The 16,827-nt window shown below is 37.2% G+C and overlaps 1 protein-coding gene across 13 annotated transcripts in view; it reads left to right on the forward strand.

The window, feature by feature from the left end:
- FOXP2 (forkhead box P2) overlaps positions 1-16,827 on the forward strand; it is a 522,105-nt gene that overhangs the window by 15,514 nt on the left and 489,764 nt on the right. Inside the window, exon 1 of one of the 13 annotated variants that reach the window (XM_070512435.1) lies at positions 252-604. The exons of 11 other annotated variants lie outside the window; for them this stretch is intronic. The gene's annotated coding sequence lies outside the window, so the exon portion shown is untranslated. One more of the 13 variants, XM_070484917.1, reaches the window with a different exon arrangement.

Genomic DNA, 16,827 nt, shown 5'->3' on the forward strand with positions numbered 1-16,827 from the left:
AAAGTTTCTCCCCAGCCGCAGCGCTCGGCGCGCCGGGGCGGGTGTGACATGTGTCAAATTTCGGCTTGGCGTCGGGGTCGCGTTCCTTACCCCGTATCACCACTTGTTGTTCTTTTTCATTTTGCTTTGTGATGGGGGAAGGGGGAGTCCAGAGAGGGGAGATTGCTGTTGGCTCACGGATGATTTTTAGTTTTGAATATGCAAAATCTTGCCTTGTCCAGAGAGACCGCGGCTTGAGGAAGATGTGTGTTGAAACACCAGATGTGTTTGTTTACTCTTTTATTTTTGTTTGTTGTCTCTTCCTCTTCCTCCCTTCCTCCCTCCCCCCCGGGAGGAGACACCACAGTAAAAACATCTGGCGGTTGGAAGCACACACTTTATTGATCCAACTGCTGACCTTTATTTACTCCATTGGGCAAGTGCACGCTCCTCGTCTCTAAGTTAGACACTTGAGCGTACATTTCAGAAGTACTTCTCCGGGAACTGCAGTCGGAGAGGGGACACCCCTGTCTCTCGAGGGAAGAAACTCCTGGCCCCTAGTGACGCTTCGGGATAATCGCGCATCTCCCTGCTGCCCCGGATCACACTCTTTCCCGCGTCCACGGTTAGCACGACCCGCTTCCCCTGGTCTCCGTCCTGGTCTTACTTTGCTTCCGCTTTGGAAAGGTCTTTCCACTCCGTGCGTGGGTTTGGGGTGAAATCGCGCCTCGCGGTTCTTCGGGGGTGGGGAGGGCATGTGCGAGGGGCGCAGACACCTTTCCGAGAAAGGGAGGGCTTCTCGGTTGGCTTTTACCTGTATATCCGCGGAGGGCAGGCGCGCCGCGTTGACTTTGACCCTGGCGGAGCGCGGGTCCCGACGCCCCGGCGCGTTTGCAGCGGCGCACGTGCGGCGGCGGCGGCGCGGGCCGACCCACGGGGTGGAGGCGCGGCGCCCGCACGTCGCCCGCGCGCCTCTCTCCGCCCCGCAGGCCAGACGGCGCCCGACAGCCCGACCTGGGTGCTGGCCTCCGCGTGGACCCGCGCTGGCCGTGAGTGTTCCCGCCTGTGTAGAGCAGGGAGGAAAAGTTGCCCTACTGTCCTCAGGCTCTCAGATCTCTTAGGTAAGTCTCTTCGGGCGCCTGGCGCGTGGGTGACGCTCCCCAGGACCAACGGGAGGGACAGACACGTGCGAGGCGGCCGCGGCTGAGAGCGGGACCAGTGTGCGTTTTGCGTGGGGACGAGTCAAGAGAGGCCGACTGGACACCGCTGGGGAGGCTTCTCAGGCTCCGGAATCCCCGAGGAACTGAACCCATCTGTGTATTTGTTTATTCAGCTTTTTAACCAACAGATTTAAACCACTTAAAGGACAGCTGCTATCTGTAATGCTCCTATTCTCCCCCCTCCCGTTTTCTCTCACCACATGTTGAAATTCAGTCCAGTCAGTTTCTTGATCTTGAGGATTATTCCTCGAGTACTGTTTGCTCCCAGGTGGGCTGGTATTCGCGACGTGAGGTTTGCGAAGTGGCCTGGGCGAGGGCTCCGAACGGGCGGGCGGGAGAAAGGGTGTGAGAGACCTGTGGGAGTGTGTAAGATGTGTACATATATAGTCATCATGGATTCAGAAGTGCTTAAAGAGCTACCTCCCCAGCGTGCCCGGAGTCCGCTTGGAAGAATAATTAAGTAGTGGCAGGTAAGCAGAGGGGAGAAAGCGACGCCCTGGTGTCAAGTAGCTGAAGTGGACGTTTTCCAACTGGAAGTATTTGGAGAGATTAGCTTTTAGAAAACAAAAGTTTGCCTGGAAGGCACATCTTTGCACACACTGCTAACTCAAACAGTTTGGTTAGGCAGCCGTGGACACGGGAGGGGTGTGTTTAAAGCAAGTCTATGGTAGAGGTCAAAACTGAAGCAAAGATGAGCTTTCAGATGTTTTCGTCTAAAATTGTGCATTGTGGCGTACCTTGGGAAATGTTTTATGTTGTCAAGGGGCCTGTTTATCTTTTCTGTCACTATGAGTTATGGATAAGTATATTTTCAGTGTACTGGAATTTTAAAATGTAGTGTTTGTTTAACACTGCTAAACAATTAATTTACAATTTTCATTTCTTTGTATATACGTTAATACAGTGGATATAAAGTTATATACACTGTGATCATTAGGGTCAGAATTTCACTTCAGCTTCAGAGCTTTTAAAACTCATTTTTTCCCTTCCTTCCTTCCTTCTATTTTTATTACTTACCTAGACTCATGTTCAGTAGTTGTTCAGTTCAATACTTCCTTAAGAAACCCATTATTTCAATGTTGTCTAAAACAGTCAAAGTAAGTGTTTGTGATTGTTACTAACTTTTCAAGAGAAGACTAGAAACCTGATGATACATCCCTGTAGGTAAGTGAGGGAGGACACTCAATTTGAAAAGATCACCTTGAAGTTCATTTTTAAGTACAAGAATACAAGAATTGTTAAGGGAATAATTTTTAACATTCAATTTAAATATGAGTACCACAATAAAAACATTTTTAATATATAGATTATTAAAAAGTTAGCCATTACACTACAGTGGATACTAGAATAATCAAAGGCAAGTATATACAAGTAACTGTTAAGAAGTATTTTTAACTGTTTTTCAAAATTCACCAAATTGTATTTTGGGATACAGAGTGATGGAAATTCTAGAATTAAATATTGTTTTCATAGAATTCATTTTCTGGAGTGAAAAGAGACCTTTAATTACATGATGATATGAATAAACTCGTTAATGGTTGTGTCTGAGTAAACTGTCATTGAAGTTTTATTTCTTTGCACTGGTGATAGTACACTGGTTTTGCTTTAAAAAATAAAATAAAATAAACCCTTGTAATATTCTAGAAACCTAAAATAGGGGGAAATTCTTGCATGTGCCTCACCATAAAGAGGAAAAAAAGATGAACATTAAATTCACAGATAACCTGTAATGAGAAGTGATAGTCCTTTTGTACAAGCAAAAATTCAAAAACATAAACCAACTCTCTTTGCATAGCTATTAGAATTATATTTTATGAAAAGTATATTTAAATATGTAATAATAACTTCATGGTTTGATTGAGACTCATAGGGCATATACCAGTATAATGAACGTAGCCAGACATGTTTGCCAGACATTTTTATTTCAAGAGAAAATGTGAGGGATACGGAACTTAATTACATAAAAGTGGTATTATTCGTGATATTTTTAAGGATTTATAGCTAGCTCTATCTCATCACCCTTTTCTCTTTCTGTGTTGACAGTCTCATGTTAGACCAGCTATTAGTTATAGTACTGATAGAAAACTGCATGACGGAAGTGGTCATGTATTTTCTGCCTCTCTGAATTAAATCAGAAAAAGGCCATTGACTTGTAAGAAGAGAACGTCCCTAAGAAGTTCTCTTGACGTGATCATTGCTAGACAAAATTACAAATCACAGTTGAATTCAGAAACAATATCAATTCCATTACAATTACTGAATGCTAATTCTTGGCACACTCAAATGGTTTTTTTATTCTTTAACTTTGTGATAGATGGTATTACTCTTGGTGATAAATGAATGGATCCAAAACGTTCTAACCAGTGCCCAGATTGATCCTGCCTTTTGATAAAAGAAAACCTATTTCTTAAATGAGGCCCAATGAGATCTTAAGATTTGCATAGATTTTGAAAGTAACCTTATTTGTGTAGCCTTTAATTCATAGAGTTCTAACAAACTTGATCAAATCCATCTCAGAAAGATTGCTGTGTATATTCTTAAGGCTTCTGAAAAAGTAATCGAGGTGCTTGAAACTTTTCTGAAACATATTCCAGTGCTCATGGTCTGCACATATTCTAATGCCTAATTAGAATTTTATATGCCATAGTTTACTTTAGTTTTATTCCTTCTTTAGATGACATAAGTATTTTCTTAGGTCCAACTGTTTATCTCTGAGTATATTTGGATTCCAGCCTTGTCACTTGCATAGTCTTTATCAGGTAAAATAATTTAGGGCCTTTGGACTTTTTTTCATGAAGCTTAGGTCGTTTTCATTGCTTTCTTATGGACTTGTTCCAAACTTTTAGCTTCCTCAGTTGTTTTTCACAACCTCCAAGTGGACCCCATAACTACTTTTTTTTTTTTTAATACCTTAACTAAGCAGAGTTAGGAGGGTTGTCTGAAAATACCAGTACCTTTTTTTTTTTTTTAACCCAGCATTGGTTATGTGAAAATTCATTACTATTGAATTACATAAATACTCATGGAGTAGAATATTCTTTCCGTGTGGGCATTCTTACCTATTAAAATAAATAGGTACTCACTTCCACTTGCTTATTTGCTTCTGCCTTGTCATTACCTCTGATGTACTTTTGTATAGGCTCCTTTGCTCTGCCCAGTATATTTATCCATCCTGTACCCCCAATTTTCCTGACATAACCAACAACAGGAAAAGAGAGTAACTTTGGTGAAATGTAAAGAAATATTATGACTAAGAGGTTACTGTTAGCATATTGAGATGCTGGAGAGAGATCCTTAGAGAAGAATTAGATTTATTATGTTCCAACACTATTATATTAAAACAAAAAAATAGACCTATATGTATGTGGTGACTTACTGTCAGTAGTAGTATTCATGGAAGTTGTTTTTTTCCTCTAAATAGACGCTTCAGTAATTTGCTGTTTTCTCAAATGTGGTATTATTAAGTATTGACCTAATTATTTTTAGGAGCACAGTCTCAATTTTATAATTGGAATGACTAGGAAATTGTGTTTATTCAGATTTTTTTGCCTAGCAGCGAAATTAACAGAGTATATCTGTGCTCTCAAGTGAGGTATACTGGTATCATCCCCATTTCATTTTTAAAGCAGCATTATATTTCAATAATTTGCAGCTTATAATTGACTTTGAATCCTACTACTTTTTCATTTGGTAATTTTGAACTTTGTTTACTCTCTCTAAACTGACTTGTATCTGTTCATTTATTCAGCTTGCTTTCCATGAACAATTTGAATTCTAAAATTCCCTTAATTTATATAATTTCATCTGACATTTTATTAAAATGCATTTTCTCCATGAATTATCTACGGGGGCCCAGGTTTAACCTTTTGAATTCCTTGATATTTGAAATAGGTGTTTTTGGATCTGTAGTCTACTGCTTGAATTCAGCTTCCCAATCAGTTGTACAATGCCCTGTTTCTACAATTCATGAAGGATCTCCAGAACATACTTTCCATTGTATTGATAAATATGTCATCCAGAGCTGATGTCTTCATTCCTTTCTGCTGTGGCAAATTATTTTCATTAGCAAGAGTGAATAAAATTTAAATGTTGAAAAAGCACATTGCTGTGAAGCAAATGAATCTCCAGGGGTTTAAAAGCTCTCGACATTTTTAGTTTATTAATGTTCCTCAGTTTCCTTTGATTTCTATCTTGGAAGGCATAAACTGTATTTTGTAGAAGATAATGTTGATTTAAAATTTATTTAAATTTTTGGTGTTTCATTTTAAAGACCTTTCTAACATAAGTTTAAAAGATTTATACCATGAGAATGTCATAGGTATTTTTTTTAAAACAGGTTAAGGAAATTAACTTTGAATCCCTCAAATGAAGGATGCTACTAGAAAGAATGTAAAGTTTTTCCCGTCTTCGTTTCTTTCTTCTCAACTTTTATGATGGCATTTTCTGTGAAAGTCTTTTGTTTCATTTTAGTTTTGTGTCATTTTGGTACACATACAGAACCAGAGCCATCATTTTGCAACTTTTTCTCAATTTAAAAGAAAAAACAAACTTTCTTAAAGTGTGTTTTAGGGGGTAAAAAAAAAATCAGCGATAGACTTATTTTGGAGAAAGCGTGTATAAAATTTCTCACTGGCACATAGTGAGGAGAAACTTCTAGTACACTAATCCAAATATCTTAACATCTTAGCATATGTAGACTGTCATAAAATCATCTCATTTATAAAAAAGATCCCCAACCTCCTTAAGAACTATTCCTCACCATTACTTCACCCAAATTTGTGTTCCAGGATTTGGTTGATCTATATCTGTATACCTATAGCTAACTCTTCACTTCCTTTTTGTCTTCACTTTTTATCCCTTGCTCAGTCTGCCTTTAGTTTAGCTGAATGGTACAGACATCTTGTTTTACACATCTAGTTTGTAGCACCACTGCTACCACTCTGATCACATAGGTCATCGTCTCCTACCCGAATTGTTGCAGTGGCCACTTATTGAACCCCTCTCCTCCCTCCAGGAACATCAGTTTATTTTCCCACACAGCAGAGTGATCCTTTAAAAATATGTCTGGTTCTGTCACTCTTTTGTATAAACCTTCCAACAGCTTCTTATGTCTCTCAGAATAAAAGATAAAGACCTTAAATAAGTCCGTATTATTTGACCCATGCTACCTATCTGACATTTCCTAGTGTTTTCCTCTTATTCAGTCAACTCCAGACACACTGGTTTCCTTGATATTCCTCAGAACAGGATAAGATGATTCCCACCTCAGAGTTTCTCTCCCTGTCCTCTCTGTGTGGAAAGCTGTACTCTCAGACATCTTCACTAATTTCAGGTCTCTGCTCAGACGCATCCTTACTAGAGGACCCTTCTCTGATTGTCCTGTGTGAAATAAGTCCTCGTTGATCATGCTCTGTCACCTCTACCATGCGTTATTTTCCCCCACAGTACTGTCATCAGCTGACATTTTAAAAAGTTGTTTATTTATCCTCTGTTCCCCCAGTGAGCATGTATATTCCATGGAGCCAGAGATTTCCTTTTGTTCCAGTGCTTAGAACAGTGCCTCGCACTTAGTAGGAGAGCTAAAGCTAAATATTGAGTGAAGGAATGAATGACTTGTTGGAGGCCCAAGCAGTTACTTCTATCTGTCTCATTGCCTTACTTTTTTTGTGTGTAATTGAAATTACTTTTCACCTTACTTTTTCATCTTGCACTTGTTTTATACCATATCATATTTGGGAAAACTATCTGGTAGTATATTGGCCAAGACACAGCTCTCATCTCAGGTGGGTATACATCAGGTTCAATTTTCTGTGTCTGTTTCTTATTCTTTATCTGAGAAACAATATTATATTTAACTTTTGAAAGGTATGAGTGGATGTTTATGCTTTTTGGCAACAAATGCTCCAGAGTTGAGTGCTTCAATATAGTAATGCTTGGCAGAGTTGAGCTGACATAGTTAATCATGTAACTCCTTATATTTTAATATGAATAGCTTAAGTAGAGTACATAGATATTTGTAATGGCTACACTATGAATACAACATGGAGATACCAAGTATTTCTGAGATTATCTGTGGGGAAAGATGGAGGGAGATGGGTTAAGTCAAGGTGTCTTCTGAAAACCTTTAGATTTAAATGGCTTGGCACACACCCCATAAGTTTACAACTTTTCTCTCATTCTTTCAGTATCCATCCTTAAACAGCAGATTGAGGATTTATGATTTGATGGAAAGTCCATCTCTCCAAATTTAAAACCCTACTCTTTAGCTTTTGGACACCTGTAACTAAGGTATGAATTGATACAGCTTTCCATATAACACCACACAAATACACAGGTTATTTTCTCATAAACCTGATGCCTTATAGGTCTCCTTCTCACATCCTATGTCCATATTTAAGATTTGCACTAACTTGCTCAGCAGTTTTATTCTAAATATCTTGAGAATAGGGAAAGGAGCCTTTAATCTTTTCTGTTGCCAGTGAAGGAGGTGGTCTCTCTTCTTTGCCTATTTTTTCTCATTTTTCTCTTTCCCTCTTCCCTCCTTCAGACTGAATTATGATATCTTTCAAAATAATTCTGGTATCTTCTTATACCACCAGTGAATCTGTGGCCTTTGGAAAATTCTGAAGCAAGGCAAAGTGGGATTTTATTACATAAGTACCCCTACTTTTCCCTTTTTAAAAAAATTGCTAACTTAGACCTTCTGCTCCTCTTCTCTGCTCCTTAGATACCCAGTGCCCCCCGTGGTACTGTCTGGCTATTCCAGGTCCAGTGTACTCTCCTTTCTTTGCTTGGAGTAAGAAATTTTGTATTAAAGGACATGTCTGATAATAACAACATTAGGGTATGAATGAAAACGAATCCTTCTGGAAAGTATAATTATTACCCAGATAGTAAATAGCCAGCTTGCTTTACTCTGCAGAGTTCCGTGTTAAGTGCTAGGAGATATGCTTTCTGGTACTTGGTCTGTCTATAACTATTGTGTGATATTGGGTGGGTCATTTCCTCCAAAATTAAAGAGAGACTAGATTAGTTTTTAGGTTACTTTCAACTGAAACCTTTTATGAAATACGTGGGATCAAATTTACAACTCTGAACATGTTCTCTCCTTACTACCACATAAACATACGTATAAAAATGAATGGGAGAAAAAGATCCTTCCTAAAATAAAAACAATTAAAAACAGCAAAAATTACCACAAGTAACTTTGCTTATGAAGCTCAGGGGGCTTAGTTAAAATTTAAGAGTATTTCTTTTCAGTAGTCTTAGCCCACTAGGTGTTTTCACACCACCCCGCTCCTTCTCAGGCGGGAATGGAGCCTCCCCTATTTAACCAGAATGCTGAAACAAGGAGAGGAGAAGGTACAGCGCGTGTGGAATTGCTCATGTTAGGGTTAAGGAAAATAAATAACCACCTGGCATTCTCTTCCCTGAAGCGCATATCATTAACATGCCATAAATATTAATTTCTTCACAATTTTGCCTTGGTCCTGTGCTCATTCATATATTTAGCTGTTGGTGGCACCAATCCAGAAATAAAATGTGGAGTTGCATAAGCTGTTTGATAAACCTTATCTTTTTAAAGTGAGAGCTCCCCTTTTAAGGGACTTTACACACAGACACAGACATTTTTAGAACCCACGAAGACTGTTGGGCTGCTACATGGTCCAGTCTGTGCATTGTGTTACATTAAAAGGACATACAAATTCCACCTCTAGGAGCACTACATATCTTTGCTATAGTTTGGCTTAAAGGGAATAGCACAGGGGTTTTATACAGTGTATCACATAGGAAATTTTGCACTAAATCTTGAGACATCTTTCTTCTTCCCTGGAAACTCCTAAAAAGATTTTAGAGCCTCATCTAGATCATTCCTTCAGTGCCTTTGCTGTCCCATCACCCAATCATGTAACATATACAATCATGCAAAGTATACAAACCCCATGCAGTGTGCCATCCAATGCACAGTGTGGCCTCTTATTCTGGGTGCTTTCCTTATGACAGTCAGTCCACCATGCAGACAGACCACGAGGACAGCAACAAAGGTTTCTTCTCAGAAGGTACGGGATTATAAATTGTGATAGTTTTTAGCAGTGATGTAAGCTAGCAAACATTCGTATTTCAAAACGTTTTACCTTGTTATATGTTTTAAAGAATGTGTTTCCTGTAACTAAAAATAAAATTCATTTGACAGCCTGACTTTGTGTTGTCCCAAATATAGTAAATTTAAATCTATATTTCTTGATTCATTTATCATATTTCTTTACTTTCAGAAAAGTATGCTTTTAAGTTGGTCTCTTACCACTTCTAATTCTTTGCATTTTCATAATTTTCAATGATGTCACAGTATCCCTAGCCCTGCATGTCTGTTGCTCAAACTATCCCACAAACAGAAGAAAGGCATTGCAATTTCTTATTTCTAATTTGTATTTGATTTTACGTATCTGTTCTCTTTGATATCCCTCTAATTGTGTCCTAAAAATATCTCACTCCTGCTGGGCTGAAACAACGCCAGATTCTAAAATATGACTAAGTACATGCTTACTCATATTACTATATTAAAGGAACATCGTTAATATACATTTTGCTTTGTTTTTATTTTGAGAGACAACTTCTGAGTACATAAGGTAAAATTTTAAGTGCAAGTGTACAATAGAGAATATATGTTAATGAGCTGTGAATACATGAATAATAAAAATATTTAACATTTATTTTCTTATTACCAGAATTATATTTCTTAGCAGAGAATATTTTAAAAATAGAATGTGAATGAATAATTTTATTTTTACATGTTAACTATCCATGAAACAGTGAAAATATATTTGATTATTTTTAAAAAGCTATTTGGCTATGCATACGACGTTTCATTTTAAAATAAGAAATTGCTTACTATATTGTGGAAATGATCTTGATAATTTTATCTCAAAATATTTATTCATTGTGATTTATTAGACACAAAGCATATTTTAATTACTCATCTTTACAAAGTTGTTTTAAGCCCTTTAATTTTTTCCATTTTTTTATTAAAGATAATTTACATACAGTAAAAATTCATCCCCTTTTAGTGTAAAGTTCCATATATTTTGCCAAACATATGTAGTTGTGTTATCAGCACCACAAATAAGATATAGGACGGTTCCATCAGGCTCCAAAATTTTTTCATGTACTTGTTAATCAACCCCTCCTCCCAGCCTCCAGTCCCGGGTAACCACTGATCTGTTTTCTGTCCTTATCGTTTTGTCCTTTCAAGTCTATCCTTTTCTTTTGGCATTTTTTTTTTATTGAGTAAATTTGACATGCAACATTGTGTAAATTTAAGATGTCCAATGTGTTACTTTGATACGTTTATATATTGTAATATGGTTGCTGTTGCGGTGATATTTATCACATTACATAATTACAGTACAGTATTGTCGTCTGTATTATACTGTGCTCTAGATGGCTATGGCTTCTTTAGTATTTGTTGCAACTTTGTACCCTAAACATCAATCTTATCCCCCCACCCCAAGGTCTGGTAACTCTCTGTCTTATTACAAGTTTGACTGTTCTAGATTCCACATATTAGGGATATCCTACAGTACTTGTCTTTCTTGGTCTGACTTATCTTGCTTAGCATCATAAGGTGCTCAAGGTTCATCCATGTTGTCACCAGTGGCGGGATGTCCACCTTTCTCCTGGCTGAATGGTATTCCATTGTCTATATATACTACATTCAAGTCTGTCTTGTAAATAGAATCATACAGTGTGTAGCCTTCAGAGTCAGCCTTCTTTCACTTAGCATAAAGCATTTGAGAGTCATCTGTGTTGTAGTGTGGATCATTTTTGCCTTTGTGAGAATGTAGTTCCTTGCTCCTGTCATAATTTCTTAGGAGTTTTTCATTCAAATATATTTTTATATAGCCTTAAGTTTTATTTTGGCTTATAAATTGGCTTGGCTTGTAAACAAGAGACTTGACTGGTTAATGATTTCTAAGAATATTACCCTCATTCCTGCTTCCACTCCCAGTCTCTCTCTCTTGCTCTCATACTTGCTTTCCTTGTTCCCACAGGTATTTATTGTTCATATCTTTTCACTTCTTGTCATCTCTTTTACCGGTTGAAAGATGTAAGCACCATTCAGATAGCTAGTTCTTAAAGAAGAGAGAAGCTCATTATCAATTGTTTACTAACGTCCGTTTATTCATTCACCTATTTATTTATCCTTAGTCACTGATCGTCCATCAATTTCTGTAAATGGAAAAAGAAATAAGAAGAATCCAAGAATCCTAGAATTGAAAGGAAGCTTTAAGATCATGAAATTAATTTTCCAATCTCCCTTCCAAGCCAGATAGGAAGTGGAGCTAGGGTTTGTTACCCAGGAGCCTTTGTCACATGGCCTATGGGCAGCCGTGTATGGGAAGAGGGAATAATCAGAGAGGTAAATAAAAAGTTAGGTGGGCTGCTAAGAACAAATTGTCAGTTTGGGGTAGCTAGCTAGGCTGAAATGGAACAGAAACCAGGAAGGCAAGACAGGAATGAAAATAGACAAGAAGCCTAGATAAATTTCCTGTGGGTTGGTTATTTACAAATAAGAAGTGAGCAGTTTAACAACATCTGAATGTGAAGGAGGCAGTTCCTATTGCTGTAGTCCTGGATATGTGGCTTTCAAAAACTTCCATGAATGAAGAACTTATCTTAAAATTCAACATTTGAAAAAATTTGATTGGTAGAAAGTTCTTCCTTATATTGAGTTGGAATCAATTAATTAGCCATTATTTCTAGCTCTGCCCTTTGGATTTACACAGAATAAATATTTCACGTAGATAACTTTGCAGATGTCTGAAAAGTTCTCATCCCCAATAAGTCTTTTATTTCTCAGGCAAAAGAAGTCAAGTTTCTTCAGTTATACTTTATATGCTATATGGATTTCTTTTGCCCTTCACAGTTCTGATCATTCTCCTCTGGGTATGCTTCTGTTTACTGAAATTTCCCTTTAAAATGTATCCAGAGCTAAATACCATACCATAAGTGTGGCCTGAGCAACACAGAACACACTGAAAATTTCTCTCTAACCTAATAGCAAATTCATTTTTTTAGTCATTTACATTGTTACTAGAATTGTGTTTCATTTTATGTAGGTTGAAATTAGTATACAATTTGAATAGTTCATTTTAAAAATAGGATTTGTGGCTGCACCAATTTACATTCCCACCAGCAGTGTACATGAATTCCCTTTTCTCCACATCCTCTCCAAGACTTATTTCTTGTCTTTTTAATGATAGCCATTCTCATGGGTGTGAGGTGATAGCTCATTGTGGTTTTGAGTTGCGTTTCCCTAATAATTAGTGATGTTGAACATCTTTTCATGTGTTTGTTGGCCATCTGTATATATTCCTTGGAAAAATGTTCAGATCCTCTACCCATTTTTTAATTGGCTTGTTTTATTGTTGAGTTGTATCAGTCCTTTATGGAGATTCCTAAAGAAATTAAAAATAGAAATACCATATGATCCAGCTATTCTGCTTCTTGATGTTCATCCAAAGAACACAAAAGCACTAATTCGAAAAAATATATGCACCCTTGTGTTCATTGCAGCATTATTCACAAGAGCCAAGACTTGGAAACAAGCTAAGTGCCCATTGATGGATGAATGGATAAAGAAGATGTGGTATATATACAGTGGAATACTACTCAGCTGTAAGAAAAACCATGAAATCTTGCCGTTTTTGACAACATGGATGGACCTGGAGAGTATTAGGTTAAGCAAAATAAGTCAGGCAGAGAAAGACAAATACTGTATGATTTCAGTCAGATTTGGAAGATAAACAAACACATAGATAACAGAGAATGGATTGGTGGTTACCAGAGGGGTAGGGGATGGGGTGAGGGGGGAAGGAATAAAGGTGAACATTTGTATGGTGACAGATGGTAATTAGTCTTTAGGTGGTGAACATGGTGTAGTCTATACAGAAGTCGAAATATAAATGATGTACACCTAAAATTTATATAATGTTATAAACCAGTGTTACCTCAATAAAAAAAAAATTAGGATTTGTATGTCTGTTGAATTCATTTTTTTATAGTTTATTCAGCATGTCAAGATTTTTTAAAAATCCTCACTCTATCTGTTAGCAATTATGTCATTCATAATTTTGATTAATACATTTTTACAGCTCTCTTCAATTATTTATGAAAATATTGAGCAGAACAGGGTTAAGAATAGAGCCTTTCTAAATTTGGTGAGGATGGACTCTTTGACTTGTCATTAATCCTTTGGATGTGATTGTTAACCTAAATATACATTTGAAATTAATAATAATTATCATTATAATAATGGCTAACATTCATTGAGCAGTTAATTTAAGTAGGCACTTTTGTAAGCAATTTGTGTGTATTATTTCATTTAATCTTTATAATACCTTTGTAAGGAGGTACTTGTTTTCCCATTTTATGAAAGGCAAAGCTGAGTCATAAGTTGTCAAGAACTGTGAAGGATCTGAGATTTTACTCTTCTTACATGCTAACAAATTAGCCAGCCACGGTTTTGTGGATGCTTGTAGAAGAGACACAAGACTTCTGGATCAGAGACAAAGGACTTTATTACTTCTAGTACAGCAAACAGAGCATGACCTTCATGTTTGTTTTGGTTCCTTGTCCCCAAGTCCCACAGGGACTCTGCAGAGTGGCTCAAGTTGATGCTGCACACTCAGTAAGTTGTACCACAGATGAGGAACCCCAAGTTGAGGAACCCCAATCTTCTATAATGGACCGTAAGCAAACCTTCCCTTTGTTCCAGAAGGAGATAACTATCTCTGCTTTCGAAGGCTATTTGCTGTACAAACATCCATAAAAAGTCCAGAACAAAAGCTGCCAGTGCCTCTGCTTGAAAAACATGCAGTCTCAAGAGACCCATGGAATTTGCCTCTTGGCCCAGATGTTAATAAGTTTCCCCAAAGTTACACAAATAGGAAGGACTTACCCAAATTTGGCCGTTACAGACTTTCTCCATACTTTTCTTGGTCCAGGTATTATACAGCTAATATATTTCTCTGATCCACTCATCTAGTAACATGTCAGAAAAGGAAACAAGGTTTGGCATGGCTTATTTTTAACAACTCCATGGCAGGTTTTAAAAAAATTTTAAGTGCTCACAAGCCATCTGTTTAGTAACCTGTTCTAGAATTTTGTTGGCGAATAGTGTCAAGATCACTGATCTTCATTTTCTAGAATCCTTTTACCTTAAAAAAATAAAATATCGTTTGCCCCTCTTATGTATTACATCTGCTCTCCTGTTGTTTGTAACTCTTCCAAGGTCATCAACTACAGTTCTGTGAAAACATTTACAATCTGCTTTCTTTTAATACCTTGAAATTGTAATCCATTGGTCCTGTATACCTGAACTTATTTGAAGTGACTCATTGTCTTCTTCTTAATTCCTGACCTTTGATTTGATCATATTTGATTTTCTGTTTTAGTTTTAACACTTTCCTTTTTGGTGGAGAAGGTAAAAACCACCCAGGATTCAAGAAGTTCAGCTTCATCTCTGATAATATCTGATAATATCCCATTGTCACTAAACAGTAGTTTAGTGACTAATCCCTGTGTATTTTCAGATATTTTCTAATTTTTTTTCTCCGTTAGTGTCTTCTTAGATTGGGCGGTCATAATTTCACTTTCAATAATTCATAATTTCAATAGATAAGATATTTGTCCCAAGCCATCATATATAGCAGAGGTTGGCAAATTTTCTCTGTAAGGGGCTTGATAGTAAAAACAGGTTTTGTGAGCCATAGATCTCTATCACAGCTGTTCAACTCTGCCCCTCTGCTGTAAAAGAAGCTATGGAAAATACCTAAATGAATGAATGTGGCTGTGTGTTGGTGAAGTTTACTTATGGACACTCAATTTTGAATTTCATATAATCTTTGTATTTCACTGAGTATTCTTCTTTAGGTTTTTATTCAACTATTTAAAACTGTAAAAACCATTCTTACCTCACAGACCATCCAAAATCAGGCAGTGAGCCAGTTTTAGCCCAGGGACTGTATTTTGGCAAACACACACGCACGCATGCACACACAGGTATAGGTAGATATATAAATATAGACACAACTTTTTTTATCTCTATTGCTAAAATCCATGCCACGTTTTGTTCACTGGATTGGAATTATGAGCTTAAAATTGACATGAACTTCTAAGAATTCTGTGACAAAGTCTTTCATGGTCATTCTTCTTGTTTCACTATTAACTCCAAAGTGGGAGTTCTCCTTATTGCTTTTTAAGCCCTCAGACAGAAGAAATTATTAGTAAGCCAATAATTTATTAGATCACCTTTTGTCGTCATTAGTATTACAGTATAAATCTGGATAATAAAGTGCAGTGACCAGCTGAGTCGTCAGAGATCTAGGTAGTGAACCAAGAACAACGTTCCCATCATTTCTTCAGAGATCAGGGCAAAACGAGAATGGCAGAAAGGTCCCCTGTCAGGTAGAAGAGTCGTGAAGCATCACAACTAGCAGAGGCAACTTTAAGTAGGAGAGAAAGCTTTGGCACAATCCGGAGCTTTTTATATACTCTTTGGTGAGTGAGGTGTGGGTAGACCGGAGACCTAGGGTGCAATCAGATGAGTGAAGGATCTGGCTGGAATGGGAAATTTGAAAACTGATCATATCAGGGCTCTCAATGAGCCAGAATGGCTGTTTAACTAGGTTTGCTCCTGTGCCTTTGGGTAAGGAGATCTCCTACTCTGTTTACTTATGGTGGTCCTTTTTTGTTTATGTGTTCTGGTATTTCTTTATTTATATTTTTTACGATAACTAAAACCAACCTTGCAGAGTCTGTCTCTGGGAATGTTTCTGTTCCTATTTTTGATGTAAACTTGGTAGATTACATAATCTCAGCTGGAGGAGGAGGGGAGATGGATGAAAAGACTAAGAATGAGGAATGGTAAAGCTCTTTTCCTTCATGTTCCTTCCTCCTTGCTATGGGCAAATCTACAATACTCAGCTGGTTAGTAAACTATTTGACTTTTTTTCCTTCAAGAACACACATCTCTCTTTTTGATAGGAGGACTGATTCAGAGGTAACATTTGTTGCTTTATCATACGAAAGAGGTGTAAGTTGAATAACTTAATTGCTGTGGTTTTTTCCTTCGAAGTTTAATCTTTGTTGCTTCCACTATTACACATCTTGAATAAGCAATTTATGATTTTTGATTCCCAACTAACCCATAATTCCCATTCCCTCCAACCTCCCCCCTCTGAACTCATTTTAAATTTTCCTTGTTTTTTTTTTTTTTTTGTATCTAAAGGTACTTATGTGGACTCCATTTTTATCATTTTAAGGCTCAGAAAACACATTTCTATCATATAGTATTGAATTTCCTTGTGAAATAACTTAGTTCAGAATTATATGAATTTTGTATTTTTGAGTCTTAAAATTTTTTGGTTCATTGGCCTGAGTGGTTTACATTCTGTTGAATGAAAGTCCTTTTTATGGTGTAGTACATTACCAAAAACATGGTCAGAATCGCTTTCAGAAGAGAGAGGTTTCAAGATAAAGCATGAAAAAATACAGGCTAATCTCTTTTAGAGTTAAGACAACAATAAATGAAATATTTATAAGTCAGGCCTTGGCTGTATGAGAAAAT

This window comes from Equus asinus, chromosome 1 (genome assembly GCF_041296235.1).
Source record: "Equus asinus isolate D_3611 breed Donkey chromosome 1, EquAss-T2T_v2, whole genome shotgun sequence".
Lineage (NCBI taxonomy): Eukaryota > Metazoa > Chordata > Mammalia > Perissodactyla > Equidae > Equus > Equus asinus.